Source organism: Balaenoptera ricei, chromosome 3 (assembly GCF_028023285.1).
Source record: "Balaenoptera ricei isolate mBalRic1 chromosome 3, mBalRic1.hap2, whole genome shotgun sequence".
Lineage (NCBI taxonomy): Eukaryota > Metazoa > Chordata > Mammalia > Artiodactyla > Balaenopteridae > Balaenoptera > Balaenoptera ricei.
The window spans coordinates 35,514,472-35,532,257 of record NC_082641.1 but is presented as its reverse complement, the minus strand read 5'-3'; the positions used below and the strand labels follow the sequence as shown (position 1 = coordinate 35,532,257).

General features: G+C 35.1%; 1 protein-coding gene across 6 annotated transcripts in view; it reads right to left on the bottom strand.

Moving 5' to 3' along the window:
* Positions 1-17,786, bottom strand: part of FBXO4 (F-box protein 4) — a 344,490-nt gene that overhangs the window by 291,327 nt on the left and 35,377 nt on the right. For all 6 annotated transcript variants that reach the window (XR_009502616.1, XR_009502613.1, XR_009502617.1 and 3 more), the window contains one exon: positions 14,601-14,730. The gene's annotated coding sequence lies outside the window, so the exon portion shown is untranslated. The remainder of the gene's footprint in view (positions 1-14,600; positions 14,731-17,786) is intronic.

Sequence of the window (17,786 nt, the reverse complement as noted above, 5' to 3'; positions counted from 1 at the left end):
TTCTTCACTTAAAAGGTCACAATTCACAGTTGAAGAATGCATTTGTTTTTTTAAAATAAGCATAGTAAAAATTTAGTAGCTGGTAGAATTATATAACTGGAAGTCTTCAAATCTTGCAGTAGAAAGAGTGGGGCACCTTACTTCTTGAAAAGACTTCTCCTTGAGCAGTTTTCCATTCCAGAAACCACTTATTTTATGAAGGCTCTTCAAAAGTTCCAGTAAATTAAAAACAAACAGAAAAGAAAGAAGAAACAACTCCAGAACACTTTCAGTTCAAATCTGAAAACATTCCCCCAATTAATCAACCTGCCATTGTAATGAATTTCTTCATGTAAACTTTTTGTTTTGTTTTGTTATAGAAAAATCTTTATTTTTACTTTTGGAAAGGGACAGATGGTATTAACAACATATTGTAATTTTTATTCTAAGAAAGTACAATATCACTTTTTATAGCAACTTTAACACGAAACTTGTCTTTAAAATAACGAGATCTTTGATGATTTCCAAAACCATTAGTTGGTTCTATTAATCAATTATGGTGCCACCTCTCTGATAGCTTGACCTACAAAATAGTTGTTGGGTTCATGTCAATGATAATATCAGCCTTGGTCATCATTAACATGGATTCATGTAAACTTTTGATTGGCTATCCTATCAAGAGTTTTCACAGAGACCGAGGCTGGCTCCTAACAGCTCCACCAATGCCTCCTTTTCATAATAATAGAGCTGAGAAATGTTTGCTCCAGGATCACAGTATTGAGTAGGAGACCCCACTCTGCCTCTTCTGTCCTCCTCACGTTTCCTCTTCAATGGTGGAAGGTAAGGGCAAAAGACAGTATAGTTTCATCAGGAGTCCAAAAGAGCCACAGCAGAACCTTGACTCCAGCTCCTAAGTTCTCAGACCCACTAAAAGTTTGTAAATCATCATTACTCATGTGCCCCAAATAAACAAAGAGTATACTTTCATTTCACAGGTAGGGATTGAATTGACTGCTAAACTTAATATTAGTTTAAATAAAACAACTCTTTACTAAGTTCCAACAATACATAAAGAGCTAAAGAAAAATCTAAATAGAACAGTGTGTGTATTTATTATATAAGAGGAGGGAGGGACTTTCCTGGTGGCACAGTGGTTGGCAGCCTGCCTGCCAATGCCGGGGACACGGGTTCGATCCCTGGTCCAGGAAGATCCCACATGCCACGGAGCAACTAAGCCCGTGTGCCACAACTACTGAGCCTGCGCTCTGGAGCCCGGGAGCCACAACTACTGAAGCCTGCACGCCTAGAGCCCATGCTCCGCAGCAAGAGAACCCACCACAGTGAGAAGCCCGTGCACCACAACAAAGAGCAGCCCCTGTGCACCCCAGTGAAGAATGGCCTCCACTCGCCACAACTAGAGAAAGCCCGCACGCAGCGACAGAGACCCAACGTGGCCAAAAATAAATAAATAATAAATAAATAAATTTATTTAAAAAAAAAGAGAAGGGATATTTCTTTTTAAAAGGAAATGGAAAATGAAGGTATGTAGTATATTTTTTTAATTGAGAAAGATAAAACAATGTATATTCTTAAATACGCTATGAATTAGGAGACAGTTACCTGCTAAGAGTGAGAAGGCAGGGCTGAAGTTGAGGTTAAGGATTTCAGGAAAGAGCAAAAAGGTTTAGAATAACTAGAGGTCTAGAATAACTAGAAATATACCAGAGTCCAAAGGGAATTAATATAGGAACTGTCAAGTAGCAATGAAGATCCATTTGAGTTTGAATAGCAGAAATCTGAAGAGACCAATCAGCATGGTTACTACTTTCTCAACCAGTGTTCAGGAACCCAGAAGAGCAAACAATTACATATTTGGGGTAAGTGAATAAGGTCTAAGCTTTTGCAAGGAGCTCGCAAAATACTGTCAAGCAGGGAAAAGACTAGGAAGTTCTGGGGGGATAACATCAACCTAATCCTAGGCTAGGAGTAGACTAAAGTAATTAGTAATTAGGAGAACATAAAGGGATAGTAACTAAACTGCCACTTCTGTAGGAGTAAGGGAGTTCATGGACACTAAGTAGGTTGTGGTCAAAGTTACAAAGTTTATAGTTTAAGACACTGCAAGAGAGTTTCAGTGATGTTAAGCTCCAGGGTGTCATCTTGGGAGGCTTATGTAGAACCGAAGCTCAGGGGTTTAACAGGGGCAGAGAAACTCTAAAGGTCAGATATCAGAAGGGACATTAACATGAATGTTGACTCATCCAGGATGGTGATGAGGCAGAGAGCTACACTCTGAGAAACCTATTTAATTCATCTAAAATTGGGGTTTTGTGCTGGAGATGTGGTAGGATAGAGTTCATGACAACGGAAATGAGAAAAGACAATATAAATGTAGACTTCAAAAGGGAACAATATCCAGTGGGGGCAGAAAATATGTGCTCCTTGGTGGCTGATCCCTACTCCTTCCATAAAAGGTTAAAGAAATTTGCCTGGCCTGATATTAAAACTAATGGGTCCAAAAGCCAGGAGAATGAAGAGTACCCATTCATACGTTTTCTTTATTTTCCCCCTGTGCTTCTCTTTCCATGGTTCAATAAAAATACTATTAAAATAATGTTATTTCTCAACTAAGAATAATCATAGAAAGAGAAAACATTGTAAAATGCATGTTCAAAATAATGATAACTAAAATTGCAACCATCAGAGTATTAAGTAATTGGTACTATTCCTGGAGAATTAGTCAGATATTGAGGGGGTTCCCTGGTTAGCGCCTACTTTTCAGATCTAGCTCAAACATTATTTTCTCAGAGTAGGCTTTTCTGAACCTCCCACCACCAAGACTTCTTCATAATAGTCATCATATTGCTCTTTCACATTTGTTTGAACTTTGATGAATGTCCCCACCCCTGCACTGCACTGTAAGTGCCATAAAGCAGTGAATTTGAAATCTCTATTCTATATATTCCCTATGTCTGTCAGATTGCCTATCACACTGAAAACTTCTTTGAGTGAATTAATGAATGGTATGTGTCAAAATTCCCTTAGGACAGTATTCCAGGTTTTAACATTCCAAACCAGGTGTTAACCTTCAAAACCAGGCAGCATGCCAAAGGGATAGATTTGGTACCTCGGACATACAGAATCTGAAAAATGCAATCACAGAAGGAGTGGGAAGGTCAAGGGAGGATCACTGAAATTAGCCACTTAACTGTGTAATATTTAAAATTATTTAGTAATATCTTAAAATTTTAAGTACACTTTTATGATGATGGTACTGCTGCACCAAGTAAAGGAAGGAATCACAATGCTAGCCCAGATCTAAATCCCACTTCAGACATAACTACTGTAACCTAGTAGGTCCCTTTGGAGCAGATGTGCACCTGCCAGGCAAACACATTCTGTCCCTGCCATATTTCCTCTCCCCTAGTGTTGAAGAAATTGATGCTAAAGCCTAGATTGCCAAGACTGAGGAGTCACGAAGCTAATAAATAAGCTTCCTGGGTATGTGCATTTTTATAGTAATCTTTAGTCTGAATCAAAGGTGGAATGTTTAAGCTAGGATGAATGAAGAGCAGGTGCTGACAAAGGAGGTAATGGGAAGGTATTTTGGAGAGATGCTTCTAGAATTAGTAAATCATCACTGAGTAGATATGTCTGACTTGAGCAATTCAAGAAATACAATAAAGAAATAACACAGGGCACACAAAGCACCTGACTCCTGCTGTTGTTTTAATTGGTTGTGATCTTCAAATTGTTTAATTGGGTCAGGTTACAATAAGCCCCCAAGGTAAATATAGTTTTATGTATGCAAAGAGCGCCTTAAAGAAAATTATCTAAATTACAGTAATCACCTAGCAACCTAATGTCCTCCCATTTGTCTCTACAGCAGCTTACTAAGTAAGGTCTTAAGGGAATTTAGAATGCTGGGTTCTGAGCTAAATTTTGAATTAATAGTTATTTTGGCTTTAAAATACCACTCCAAGTTTAATTACACTAATCATATCTAACGTTTATTTACACAAAAATCAGTCAGCCTCTTAAGCTATTTCTTCACTGCTGACATTTGAATCTACTTTTTCATAAGCACTTCTTATTAAGGATAGCCAATGATAATATCTATCTAAGTCACAAGCCCTGATAATGCAAACTGAAAATTCTTTGGCATGAAGGAGATTCAACAGGTTCACTAGTATTGTGCTCAATGCTGGCATCGTAGTGGCTTCATTGTTTACTTTTTTAAATCATTTAACTTAATTCCACTGTGGTCAGGGAATATAATGAAAGATTTAAATGCTTTGAAATTTGTTCAACTTACTTTATGATGCATCACATGGTCTATTTTGTTAAACATTCATGTACATTAGATGGAAAATAAATTCTGTCATTGGTGGCTCAGTGTTCTACATAGCTCTGTTAAGTAGTTAAGATCTGTTCAGATCTCCTGTATCTTTTTTTTTTTGTCTGTTGGAAAAATATGTTTTAAAACTAGAACCAATTGATTTCTAAGAAATCAGTAGTGGGGGTGAGATAAAGAGAGTACTCAAGGTTGTTTCCAAGATTTTTGGCTTGAGCAATAGGACAAGTGGTAATTAAATGAGGAGGAGAAAGGAAAAAAAGTTATTGCACATGACTTACATCCTCCCGCACATCAGTTGTCACTGTCTCTTCCTCAATCCCCACCCCTCCTCCCCACACCCTGAAGGACTTGATGCCAAATGAACATGCAGAGACAGTAATATAGCTATGTTATATGATAAGCTAACACACAAGAAGTTCCCTAATTTCCCTTTTGCCCCTCTCACAGTGCTTTCCCGTGATGTGGCCTATCAAAGAAGCTAATTTTCTATCAGACCCAGGAGAAGTGAGAGGGAGTTGCACGATGACTCATGAAAATCTTTTGACAGAAACATGGTTCATTTTTTTATATGGAGATGGTAAAGTTGCACATAAGCAAATATTTCATTAGTTTATCTGAATGTTGCATGTACCATACTTTTCAATCCACGGATGCTGCAAAAGACATTATGATGAAATGTCACTCAGGCTTGTATAAATGTCAAAAAGGTTCAAGGTCATTTCTCTACAAAAATAGCCCTTACAAGGAACTTATTCACACACATGTATAGTTTTTCATTTCTATAGTGTTTCAGTGCCTAAACTGGACTCAGAAATATGAGGACCCTCCAACAACAACAAGAAAAATGAATATACGTAAGCATACATAGACAGATATTTGGTAAAATCCTTTGAAAAAGTTACTCGACACCCCAGGTCAGGAGAGGTCAGGATATCATTGGTAATTCAAGGAATCTGTGATGTGCCGCAAACAAAGTGAGGCTGGGAGAAGTAATGGTTGCTTTGTTTTGAGATGGAGCTGATATTTACGATTTCCATTTTATTTCTAAAAAAGCTTTCTAAACTAACATGATGTACTAATCTCTAATAAAAAACAGCCTAATTGCTTCCCTTTTAGATTGCAGTCATAAAGGTCTGGTTTTTCTATAAAAACACTGCTCATTCTTAGATTACAGTGTATTCATAAACAGACTCCTGTGTGTTGTTTCATTTATTTTTAGTTAGAGAGAATATAGCATTTACTTGCATGAAACTAAACTCAGGAATTAAAGCTAAATGGATTTAAACTGGGAGACTTTTTCCCCTATAAACAGCAGGAAGACTGTAGCATCTCCATATTAAGGCAAAGAGCAATGAAAAAAATAAATCAAAACAATTTACATAAATATTAGAATTTTATTATTTTGTCCACCCAAAAGCTATATTATTTTCTTGCTTGAGAAAATCAATAACAGAAGTACTTAAGAACTCAAAAACCTCCACCTTGTATTTAGAACATTTGCATTTTTGTGGTGTTATGCCTTCTGAGAGTTAATAATAACATCGAGTCTGGGTACTATCTTGCCTAGGGTTACTTGAGTAAAAGAGTAGAGTTCAAAAAGTTCACACAAACATCCCAAACAAACACAGTTCTGAGAAAGGGATCATTCCATTGTAGAACCCTATGAATTTAATACATCATCACAAGTGGTAGCATCACATTTTGTTCCCTGGACCTAAGCTCATCAAAGTTCAATTTTATTACAGAATGATGAAAGAAAATGAATAGTAGGCTACATTTGTCCTTAAAATAACTCAAGTAAACTCCCTGAAAATGACTGTCCTTCCTTTTTTTTATATCTTCCTTTTTCTCTCCCCCACTCCACATACACATCCCCCTAAATGAAAGCAATCTTACAGCCAATAGCTTTTTTTTTTTTTAACATCTTTATTGGAGTATAATTGCTTTACAATGTCGTGTTGGTTTCTGCCAATAGCTTTTTTATGCTCTTAGTCAAAAAGGGTAAACCTTGCTTTGGGTGGTTATGCTAAACAATGGAGCCAAGAGGTAAAAGAAATTGATGCTAGGACAAGAAAATCATTTCAAGTTAAATTAGGGCTTTTATATCACAGCTTAACCTGAACATGTTCTAAAATTTTCTCTAAATTTTCTCAGGATTGGGGACTGCTCTCATACAACCTTGGGCAATGCTTTCTAAATTTAACTCAAAAAAGTTATAATTTCAAGGATTATTACTACCATAACTGAATGCTGAGTTGGAAATATATGTTATGAATCAAATGTGTAGCCTTTTACTCTTAAAGAAAGAGTCAGAAATTTTAAATAGAACATTTGAAATAATTGAGTAGGGGATGGAGGAAACGAAAAGTTCCACTAAGAATCAGGTGGCAACATATTTATTTTTCCTATTCGTTTTTTTAATAGTTGGAGCTTTCCTGTAAACTACAGAGCAGCCGATGGCTTATGTCATCTAACTCTCTTATACCTAGTTAGCAAAAGGCTCTATTTTCTCTTTTTAGATAAATATGGTTAATAATAATAATAACAATGATAGCTAAGTTTCATTAAAAGCTTACTTTGTCAAGCTCTTTACTTAAATCAACTAAGTTCTCTCAACAAGCTTATAAGGAATACACTACTATTATCCATTTGGCCAAAGAAACCAAATTACAAAGAAGTCAGGTAATTCTCCCAAGTTCGTAAGTAGAAAAGCCAAAATTATAATCCAGGCTGACTTTCTCAAGAGCACTCTTAACCTCTCTCCTGTATAGCTCATAACATTAAGCCTATTTCCTTCCTTTGCAATACCCATTAAGCCTAGAATTTTTCTCTTGTCATTCTTTAAACTTTACTTTAAATATGTATCATCCTTTAGTAACTGTAGAAACTCCAGTAGATAAATTGAAGGATAGTTTTTGATGTTGCTGCTTTTTTATTACTAGCTTTGCTTGCCTTTGCCTCCCAGGACTATTTCTTTCAATGTTGCACCCATCGTCATCATTGGCAACATCCGCAAAGATTTATTCCTACTATATGAAAACTTTCATGTATCAAATATAATCTTGTAAGCTCTGTTGAATAAATTAATAAATAAATACAGAGATGTGTTAGTACTAGATTGTGAAGGAAATTACATGTCTTGCCAAACTATCTTTTTGCAGGCAATGGGAGGCATTTGGAATATTTAGTAGGGTAATGACATACTGATTTGATGATAAAAATCACAAAGTGGAAGTTTGGGAAAGAGTTTAGGAAAGAGTGAGACTGGATGCATGGAAATCAGTTAGGAGAATTTTGCTGTTCAATGCAGGCAGGAAATTATGAAGATTGGTCTATAATCATGGTAGGAGGAATTGAGAAGAAGGGTGGATAGAGAATCTATTGAAGAGAACACAACTTGGAGAAAATTAGACTGAAGTCACACATTGATAGTGAAGAGGAAAGATGCAAAATACCTCTTTAGGACAGAAGTTTTTCCATACAGCTTAGGAACATTTATTTCCCACTTGGGGTTTTCATGCCCAGAAGAAAGCTGGACAAGAAAGAGGAAGTGAGTGCAATCATCCAGAGCTAATTTTTCCTACCATGAACCAAAATTTAGCAGATTAGAAGATAAAAGATAAAATGTTTAGATTTTGAAATTATAGAAAAGGGAACTCTATTGATGGAATACTTGAAACATCATTGCATTATGAAGCTTTACATTATGAAGCATCCAATATGATTCAGCAAGTGGAAATTATAGAGTCAAAATATTTTATAGGATAGGAAAAGGCTCTCATATATTCTTGGTGGAAATGTTAGTATTTGAAACTGTATATATAGTATAATTCCAATTTTTTAAAATATGTGCATAAAAATATGTAGATGAAATTCTGTGAATATTGACAGGTTCTCTCTGAGTGTTGGGTTTATGGTTGATTTTTCTGTTTTATTTATAAGTATTATCTACATTTTCCAATTTTTAAAATAATGAGTTTGTATTCTTTTTATCTTAGAAAAAACACATGATTTAAAAGAAACAACAACAAAAAAAAACATGGATGTAGCTATAGTGTAACAAAATGGTTCTCATATATTTAAAGTGTTATTATTAGGATAAATCTAAGTAAATACTCTTTAATTCATAGAAAAAGAAACACATACATTTGGGGGAAAATCTGAATTTCTCGGCTATAAAGGTGATTAATAGCAATTGCAGTTCACTAAGTAATGTTTTGGAATCACTATCCCAAAGGAAATTTAAATGATTTACAACTCCTGCCTATATGCTTTTATTTATCATAAAGATGTGTTTTATATTCCAATTTCCTCCTTTAGAAGAATGTTGATTTATTGGTGATGGTGTGTTATGCAGAAATTAAAGAAAAGGGAGTTGAGAAATTAGATTCAAGATTCTTTCAACCCTTTTTTACTATTTTCATCCTGGAATGTGGAGAAACGATAACACAAGAAAGTATTAACCTATGTGTTTGTGCAGTAAAATTCACAATTATTCAAAATGTTTTCCTGAATATATACTGTAGTCTCTTTATGACACTTCCCAGTCTCCTAGCATTGAGTTTCAGTCAAAAGTGTTGAGCTTCTGTAATTTTTCTATTCAACATACACCCACCTCCTCCCCCAAAATCTTTATTTTAACATTATCATGAGTGGCTCAGATTCTGCCTTCTATAAAGACACTGGAATTGAAATACTCTTAAGACTGTCTCATAGCAGACTCTCCCAGGAGGTTTGAAATGTTCAACATTTGTTCCATTTCCCCAATTCTATTGTAAATAAGATCTCATCTTGTTAGGCCATAGTCACCACTTGACTTCCACTGGGAGAGTCAGTAGCTGGTTGAGTGAGCACCAAGGCAGCTATTTTTAGGTCTTCAAAACACGGACCTTCGGGCTAACCTATATCAATCCAATGATTCACAATCTTTTGGTAAGAAAACATGCAAACCTGCTCTCTAACCCTCCCAGATCCTTTCCCCAAATTAAGTCTGCTGTAAGCCCCAACACTAGGGCAGCCAGCTCCTGAGTAGCTGGCACAAACAGAATGGCCTGATGCATCTCCTTGTTTTGTCTTGTCTTTAGATTGATTTCAGACATAGTTAATACAAATAGGTATATGGGAGCCACTGGTGAGTATTTTTGAAGGTAGAAAGAAATTCTATGAAGGGGATATGATCATATTTAATGAACCTGAACTCTTTAGTAATATGAGAAGATAAATTTACAAGAGGATGAAATGTAGTTACAGACTCCTTGGATACTGGAATTTAAATTTGTAGGTCTGAGAATTTAAAGTTTTAGGCCCTAGAAATAGAAACAGTAACCAAGAACCAAGGACATGTCTTAGCAACACCAGGGGACCTTATGGGCTCAGAAGTGTGTACTGGAGCCAGCTTGCACTGGCTCAGTGCAAAAATTGTCTCATTTCTTCCTAATTCCACATTCAGTGATGTCACAATAATAGCTAGAAATAGGCCATGGTTGGAGAGGTTAAGTCACAGAGTTTATCAAACACTACAGATTAGGACTTTTTTTTTCCTGATAGGCAGTTGTTGAGCATTTGCTAGACATAAACAAAGGAGTATAGATTTCAGAATTTTTAATAATGTAATTAGTTGTAAGCATGATCATACACTCTTTCAAAGTCAGTGCTGTATAATGAAAAAAACAAAATCTACACATGAAGAAGAATATTATATAAGGCAGACTGATTAACTGAAGATATACATCATACACCCTAGGGCAACTACTAAAAAAATTTTTAAGAAGTATCAATAATAAGTTAATAGTGAAGATAAAATAGAATCATAAGAAAAATGTTCAGTTAACCAAAAAGAAGGCAGAAAAAGAGGATGAAAGAAATGAAGAACAGATGGAACAATAGAAAGCAAGATTGTAGAATTTAATTCAACCATATCAACATTGACAAAATGTGAATGATCTAAATGTGCCAATTAAAAACAGAGACTGGGGCTTCCCTGGTGGCGCAGTGGTTGAGAGTCTGCCTGCCAGTGCAGGGGACACGGGTTCGAGCCCTGGTCTGGGAGGATCCCGCATGCTGCGGAGCGACTGGGCCCGTGAGCCACAATTGCTGAGCCTGCGTGTCTTGGAGCCTGTGCTCCACAACAAGAGAGGCCGCGATAATGAGAGGCCTGCACACCGCGATGAAGAGTGGTCCCCACTTGCCACAACTAGAGAAAGCCCTCGCACAGAAACGAAGACCCAACGCAGCCATAAATAAATTAAATAAATAAATAAATAAATAAATAAATAAATAAAAAACAGAGATTGTCAGACTGGAGTTTTAAAAAGTATATGTTATTTATAAGAAATCTCCTTAATATAAAAGCATAGATAGGTTAAAAGTAAAATGATGAAAAAAGATATACCAGGCAAACACCAAGAAAAGAAAACTTGGGTGGCTTTAATAATATCACACAAAGTTACTTCAGAACAAGGAATATTATCAATGTTTAAAAGAAAAATTAGATAATAATAAATGGGTCAATTCTCCAAGAAGACCTAAGAATTCTAAATGTGTACATCCCTAATAACAAAACCTCAAAATACACAAAACAAAAACTGATAGTGCTAAAAAGAGAAATAGATAAATCCACAATTACAGTTTGACACTTCAACATTCCTCTCTCAGTAATTGCTAGACCAAAGACAGGAAATCAGTAAAGATACAGGAGACATAAGCAACATTATCAACCAATATGTCACTATAATATCATATTATTTACATTTATGGAACACTCCATACAACATCTGAGTAAGCATTTCTTTCAAGTGCATGTGGAACATTCAACAAGACAGACAGTATTCTTGGCCATAAAACAAACTTTGCCAAATTTTAAAGAATAGAAATTATTAAAAGTATGTCTTTAGATCATAATAGAATTAAACTAGAAATCAATTTTTTAAAATATATCTGGAAAATTCCCAAATATTTGGAAGCTAAAGCTGCAACGAATATTCTCATATATTCATCATTGCAACTGAGTTCTATTATTTTCTTAAATACATAATCTTTAAAATATGATGACCCCTTATGATACAGATGAATTACTATTGTCATATGCAAGGTTTTTTTGTTGTTATTTTATAGGACTAAATATACCACTTCTCAAAATGACCCTTGGCAGAATTACAAACCTCAATCTGAAACTGAAATTCAAGACTTTTCTAACACTATCCCCCATATACCTATGTCCACATGACAACCTCCTAGTCATCCTTTTAGACATAGCTCAAACATCCCCGAGAAGCCTTCTTTGACAGTTATCTATGCAGGCCCACTCCTAATCATCCCCCCAAATTAGACTTTCCTTCTTGCATGTTCCCATAGCTCTCTTCACATACCCCTGGTGACAGATCTGGTGTCCTCTGCCTGGTTACCTCTACTTGTCCTTCAAACTTCAGCTGCAGGCTCCATAAAAGCATTCCATATCCTTCTCCCCTACTTACCTTCACTGGTTAGACAATTCTCTTACATAAGCCAAAAACACTCAATAATTAGTGTAGGGTTTCTCAAGAGCAGCACTATTGACGTTTTTGACCTAATAACTCTGTTGTGCAGGGCTGTCCTGTGCATTGTAGGATGATTAGTAGTATCCTTGGCCTCTACCTACCAGGTGCCAGTAGCACACACACCCCAGACATGACAATCAAAGATGTCTTCAGACATTGCCAAGTGTCCTCTGCGGGGCAAAATACTCCCTTATTTGAGAACCACTGATTAAGTGCTACTAATCATACTGATTGTGATCAGTCTGTTTATCTGTTTATTAGTCTATCTTAGACTATTGGCAATTCAAAGGAAGAAACTGTATATTTTCTTTCTAAAGCCCAGTTTCTAGCACAGAACCTGGAACCTAATAAATACTTATATTTTGCTGAAGAAAATAAGTGAAATTCTATTGCTTTGGAAATTATTTTGTTTATAGATCTATATAGCACCTTTTTTCTTTTTCTCCCTTCTGGACTGGGATCTCCTTGAGGACAAAAAACCTTATTTATTAACTTTTATGAATAAAAAGTGAATAATGCACTAAAGTTGTCTGATCATTGTTTTATGATTATATCAATCAACAAAAGAATTTCTCATGTAGATAAGAATGTACTAAAACTGACAGATTATAATCCAGGCTTTCAAGAGTAAGTGGGGGAAAGAAGAGGTGCATTTTTTAAAACATATATATGTAAAATGAAGTAAATGGGAGCATAAAACTCTATTCATAATTATAGACAGCTATCTGCAAACTCTTCATAAGTTATTTTAATCAATTTATTTCTGCTTTAATAAACTAAATATAATATAACAGGGATGAAAATGATGGAACCAAAACTATAAATTGCTAGAAGGATAGAGAAAGACATGTTCTACCTATTTTAAAATCATTAAAATGCACATAATCAAGAGGGAAGACACTAGATGACTTATGAGCCTATAGAGTGGTCTTTTTAATAATAATCAAGGTAATCATTATTTCCAAGAAGATTATCTAGCATGTAAGATGCTAGTCATGCACGGAATTATTATTAGACAGAAAATACTTATCTTTTATGTCTTAATTTTTACCAGGAAATACACTCCATTAAAATTAATCAGTTAAAAAAAACTGATCTATTACATTGAGTAACTTTTTATTATCTAGCTTGTGTTTTTCAAAAATTATTATTACATGTGTAGTCATGGATGGTAACTGGACTTATTGGGGTGATTATTTCATAATGTATAAAAATATTGAATCACTATGCTGTACACCTGAAACTAATATAACATTGTATGTTAAGTATAACTTAGTTAAAAATTATTATTAGAAAAGCAGCACATGTGCATTGTAGAAAATTAGAAAAGCGTTATTAAATCAATCCTTCACCACCAGAGACCATCACTACTAATTCACGCCTATATTTCCAGGTCTTTACACACACACACACACACACACAACCCTTTGTAGTTACATATCAATATAAAATCGTATTGTACATACTCTTCCTCAACCTACTTTTTTCAGTAAGTAATCTCTGCTTTCTCTTTCAGTACCTTTTATCTCTTCTAATACTTATACTATATTCAAAATTCCCCATTTGATCCAAAAATATCACATACAGATGGTTTGTCCATTCAAATATCAAATGTAGGATCAAACTTTCATCTGGTTTTTATGTCCCTTAAGTTTCTTGTAATAGATTATAATCTCTTTTTCACAATCATGACTTTTTAAAGAACCAGGTCAATTACCTATTGCAGAATATCCCTGGATTTTTCTGGTTTCTTTGCTATGCTACCATTTAACTTGTCAGTCTCTATCCTGCATTTCTTATAAATTGTACATTATATTAGAGGCTTAATAAACCCAATTTAAATATTTTTGCCTAGAATAATTCATAGGCCTTGGTGTGTACTTCATGTGGCTTTATATCTGGCACACAATATCTGATTAACAAACATTAATGACACTATGATTGATTGATTCCTATACTGTTATTTTGTTTTCCCCTCCACTGTACAGATAAAATTTTCCCCTTGTGATTAAAAAATAATGTGTGAGGTTTTCTTTTAACTATTAACCAATGGCCAGTTTTCCATAAACCATTTACTTAATGATCTTGACACCGATTAATAATCCTTCCCTCAATCTATTAATGTAATTTCTGTGAAATTATATTTTTCTAATTCTACAGTCCTTTCTATGTCTTATAATGCATTTTTCTGTAAAACAGCATGCTTCCTCAAAAATTGGGATATTTGGTTACCCTGTTGGTGAGGATGTAAGCAACAGAAGTACCATAGACACCTGGTGGGAATAGTCACACTTCACTTTTGGAAAACAATTTGGCATTATCCAGCCAAGTTGAAGATACACACAATCTATTACCCAGCATTTCCATTTTAGGTATAGCATTTCCCACTTCAGGCATTTTTCACTTAAGATCAGAAATTTATTTTTGTAAATTAGACATTTTAAAAATAAATGCTAATTGAGAGTCTATTTCTTAATATTTCAAATAAGGAAAATTATAGTGTTTTTATATCAACCTAAAACCTCAACCAATTTCCTAAAACATAACTAATTCAGAGTAAAATGCATATAAAGTATTCATTAAATGACTAATATGGTTACTTCAAATAGTTTCTTTGTATGCAGAACATGGTGTATTAGTCTAGGTTCTCCAGAGAAGTAAAACTTGGATATATAATATCCAATTGATGTAATATATCATACATGATTTATTATAAGGAATTGGCTCACGTGATTATGGAGACTGAGAAGTTCCAAGATCTGCAGTTGAACCCAGAAATCTGGTGAAGACCCAGTAAAACCAATGGTGTAGTTCCTGTCCAAGTCCAATTGTGAAGGCAGGAGAAGACCAATGTTCCAGCTAGAAGACAGGCAGAGAGAGCAAATTCTCCTTTATTCAGGCTTTTGTTCTATTCAGGCCTTCAATGAAATGGATGAGGCTCACCCACATTGGAAAGGGCCACCTGTTTAACTTAGTCTGTCTATTCAAATGTTAATCTCATCCAGAAACTCCCTCACAGATACATTCAGAATAATGTTTAACCAAATATCTGGGCAACGCCTCCAGTCAGGTTGACACATAAAATTAACCATCACATATGCCCTTCAGTGATTCTAGCTACACCTTTCAAAACATTAATACTTAACAATTCTACCTGGAATATAACCCAGACTTCCCCTCCCACACACATTGTTTTGTTTAAAATGTAGTATTGAGTTTGCGAGACATAAATACAATTTTTTCATATAAATCAGCTAACAAGGATATTGCAAGGACACTTACATTCTAAAGTTTGGATATCAAAGTCCAAGAGGTGTTTCACGAGGGAAATGTTAAAGTATGCCAGTACTACCCTAAAAACATGTAAACATATGCACTAGCATACATGTGTAAGAATATTTGTAGCAGTGTTATTTATGGTAACCAAAAACTGCAAACACCTGAATGTCCACTTACAATAGTATGAATGAGTTGTGAAATATGCATACAATGGAAGAGTATATCACTAAGAAAATGGTATGCAAAACGCTATAGTATGGATGACCTTGCAAACACAATATTGAACAAAAGAAGAAAGATAAAAATAATTCCAACAGTATGGAGTCCACTCATATTAAGTTCAAAGCAGGCTAAACCAGGCCATTGTTTAGAGATGCACATATAGGTTGTAAAAGCTTAAAGGAAAAGAAAGGTATGATTATCACAAAGCCAGAATAGTGGATACTTCCAGAGTGGAGGGATAGAATTATAATTAGGAAGGAAGCCACAAACAAGGTGGGTGTTCTTGGATATTGCAAAATTTCTACTTTTTGACTTGGGTTATACCAGAGTTTGTTTTATAGGTATTCATTAGACAGTACAGATATATTTTATAAATTCTTCTGTAAGTACATATATTTCATAATAAGAAAAGAATAAGAGATGAATGGAAAAAGTTAGATTAGGCATTATATAGGAGGTACAACTGCAAGATGCTGCTGGCAGGCACCAACCTCTGCTTGCTGTATCTGACCAAGTGTCAACACATGTATAACTGAACTGCAGAAGATAAATTAAGGACAACTAAAATAAGCCAGAGACAGAAGCATTTGCAAAGGAGCTTGCACTTAGAAAATGCTCAAAAACAACACATTTGTTGGATTGGAACTTGATGAATGGAAAAAGAAAACTTCCATATATGTAAAAGGCTTAAAGAAACAGGCTAGGGTCTTCCCTGGTGGCTCAGTGGTTGACAATCCGCCTGCCAATGCAGGGGACATGGGTTCGAGCCCTGGTCCGGGAAGATCCCACATGCCGCGGAGCAACTAAGCCCATGTGCCACAACTACTGAGCCTGCGCCCTAGAGCCTGAGAACCACAACTACTGAGCCTGCGTGCTGCAACTACTGAAGACCGCGCACCTAGAACCCATGCTCCACAACAAGAGAAGCCACCGCAACGAGAAGCCCGCACACTGCAACAAAGAGTAGCCCCTGCTCACCGCAACTAGAGAAAGCCTGCACACAGCAACAAAGACCCAACGCAGCCAAAAAAAAAAAAAAACCAACAGTCTACAAGATTTAAAAATAAAACAAAAACTAAACACCTTCATGGGGACATAATAGGCATTCATAAAATCATAAAATGTAAGAATACTGTGAACATGGCTTTGGGCAATAAATCCTGCAATTTTCAAGACATGAGGATGCCAACGAAATTCAAAAGAAATCATTTTCAATAATTAAAAGAAATTGTATCTTACACAGAAAGCAGTAAATATATAATAAGTCATAATTATTATATGTGCTTAAATTTTGGTATTGACAGAAAAAAATACCAAATAAATAAGCACCTAGCCAGAATATTCAGCCTCAGAAGAAAGTGTTCAATCATTTTATGACTGTTTAAAATTCAGTTAAATGTTTCTCAATGCTTTGACCAGGCTCTGGTACATGAGGCAAAAGTTCAGAAGCATTCTCCTATGACTTCCGATTTCCCATAGAGTGCTGCCCTCTGCAGGGAGAGCTGTGTCACATCTGATCCCACTTTTCCGTGGTAATTTTTGTAAAAATTTCCACTTTCGTTTTCATGAATGGAATGTGTCTATCTTCCTCCTGAAACACTTCATTTGAAATTACAGTCAGTTGTAAACAAGGTAAAGATGGCTATGACATGTTTTCAATTAAACTAAGAAAAAAAATCTATTTTTGTATTTACAAAGAAAATCATAAAATGGAGAAAATATATATTATAAATTGTATTGCATTATTCAGTATAAGGAGAAATCAAATCTGAAATATTTTAAAGTAATTTTAAAAACAGGTATTCAAGGCTAGATATATGAGCAATGAAAATGGATTTTTTTTAATATTGGAGTATAATTGATTAACAATGTTGTGTTAGTTTCAGGTGTACAGCAGAGTGATTCAGTTATACATATACATGTATCTATTCTTTTTCAAATTCTTTTCCCAGTTAGGTTATTACAGAGTATAGAGCAGATTTCACTGTGCTATAGATTAGGTCCTTGTTGGTTATCTATTTTAAATATAGCAGTGTGTATATGTCAATCCCAAACTCCCAATCTATCCCTCCTCCCCACCCTTCCCCCTGGTAACCATAAATTCAATCTCTAAGTCTGTGTGTCTGTTTCTGTTTTGTAAATAAGTTCATTTGTATCATTTTTTTTTAGTTTCTGCATATATGTGATATCATATGATATTTGTCTTTGTCTGACTTACTTCACTTACTATGATAATATCCAGGTACATCCATGTTGCTGCAAATGACATTATTTCATTCTTCTTAATGGCTGAGTAATATTCCATTGTATATATGTACCACATCTTCTTTATCCATTCATCCGTTGATGGACATTTAGGTTGCTTCCATGTCTTGGCTATTGTAAACAGTGCTGCAATGAACACTGGGGTGCAT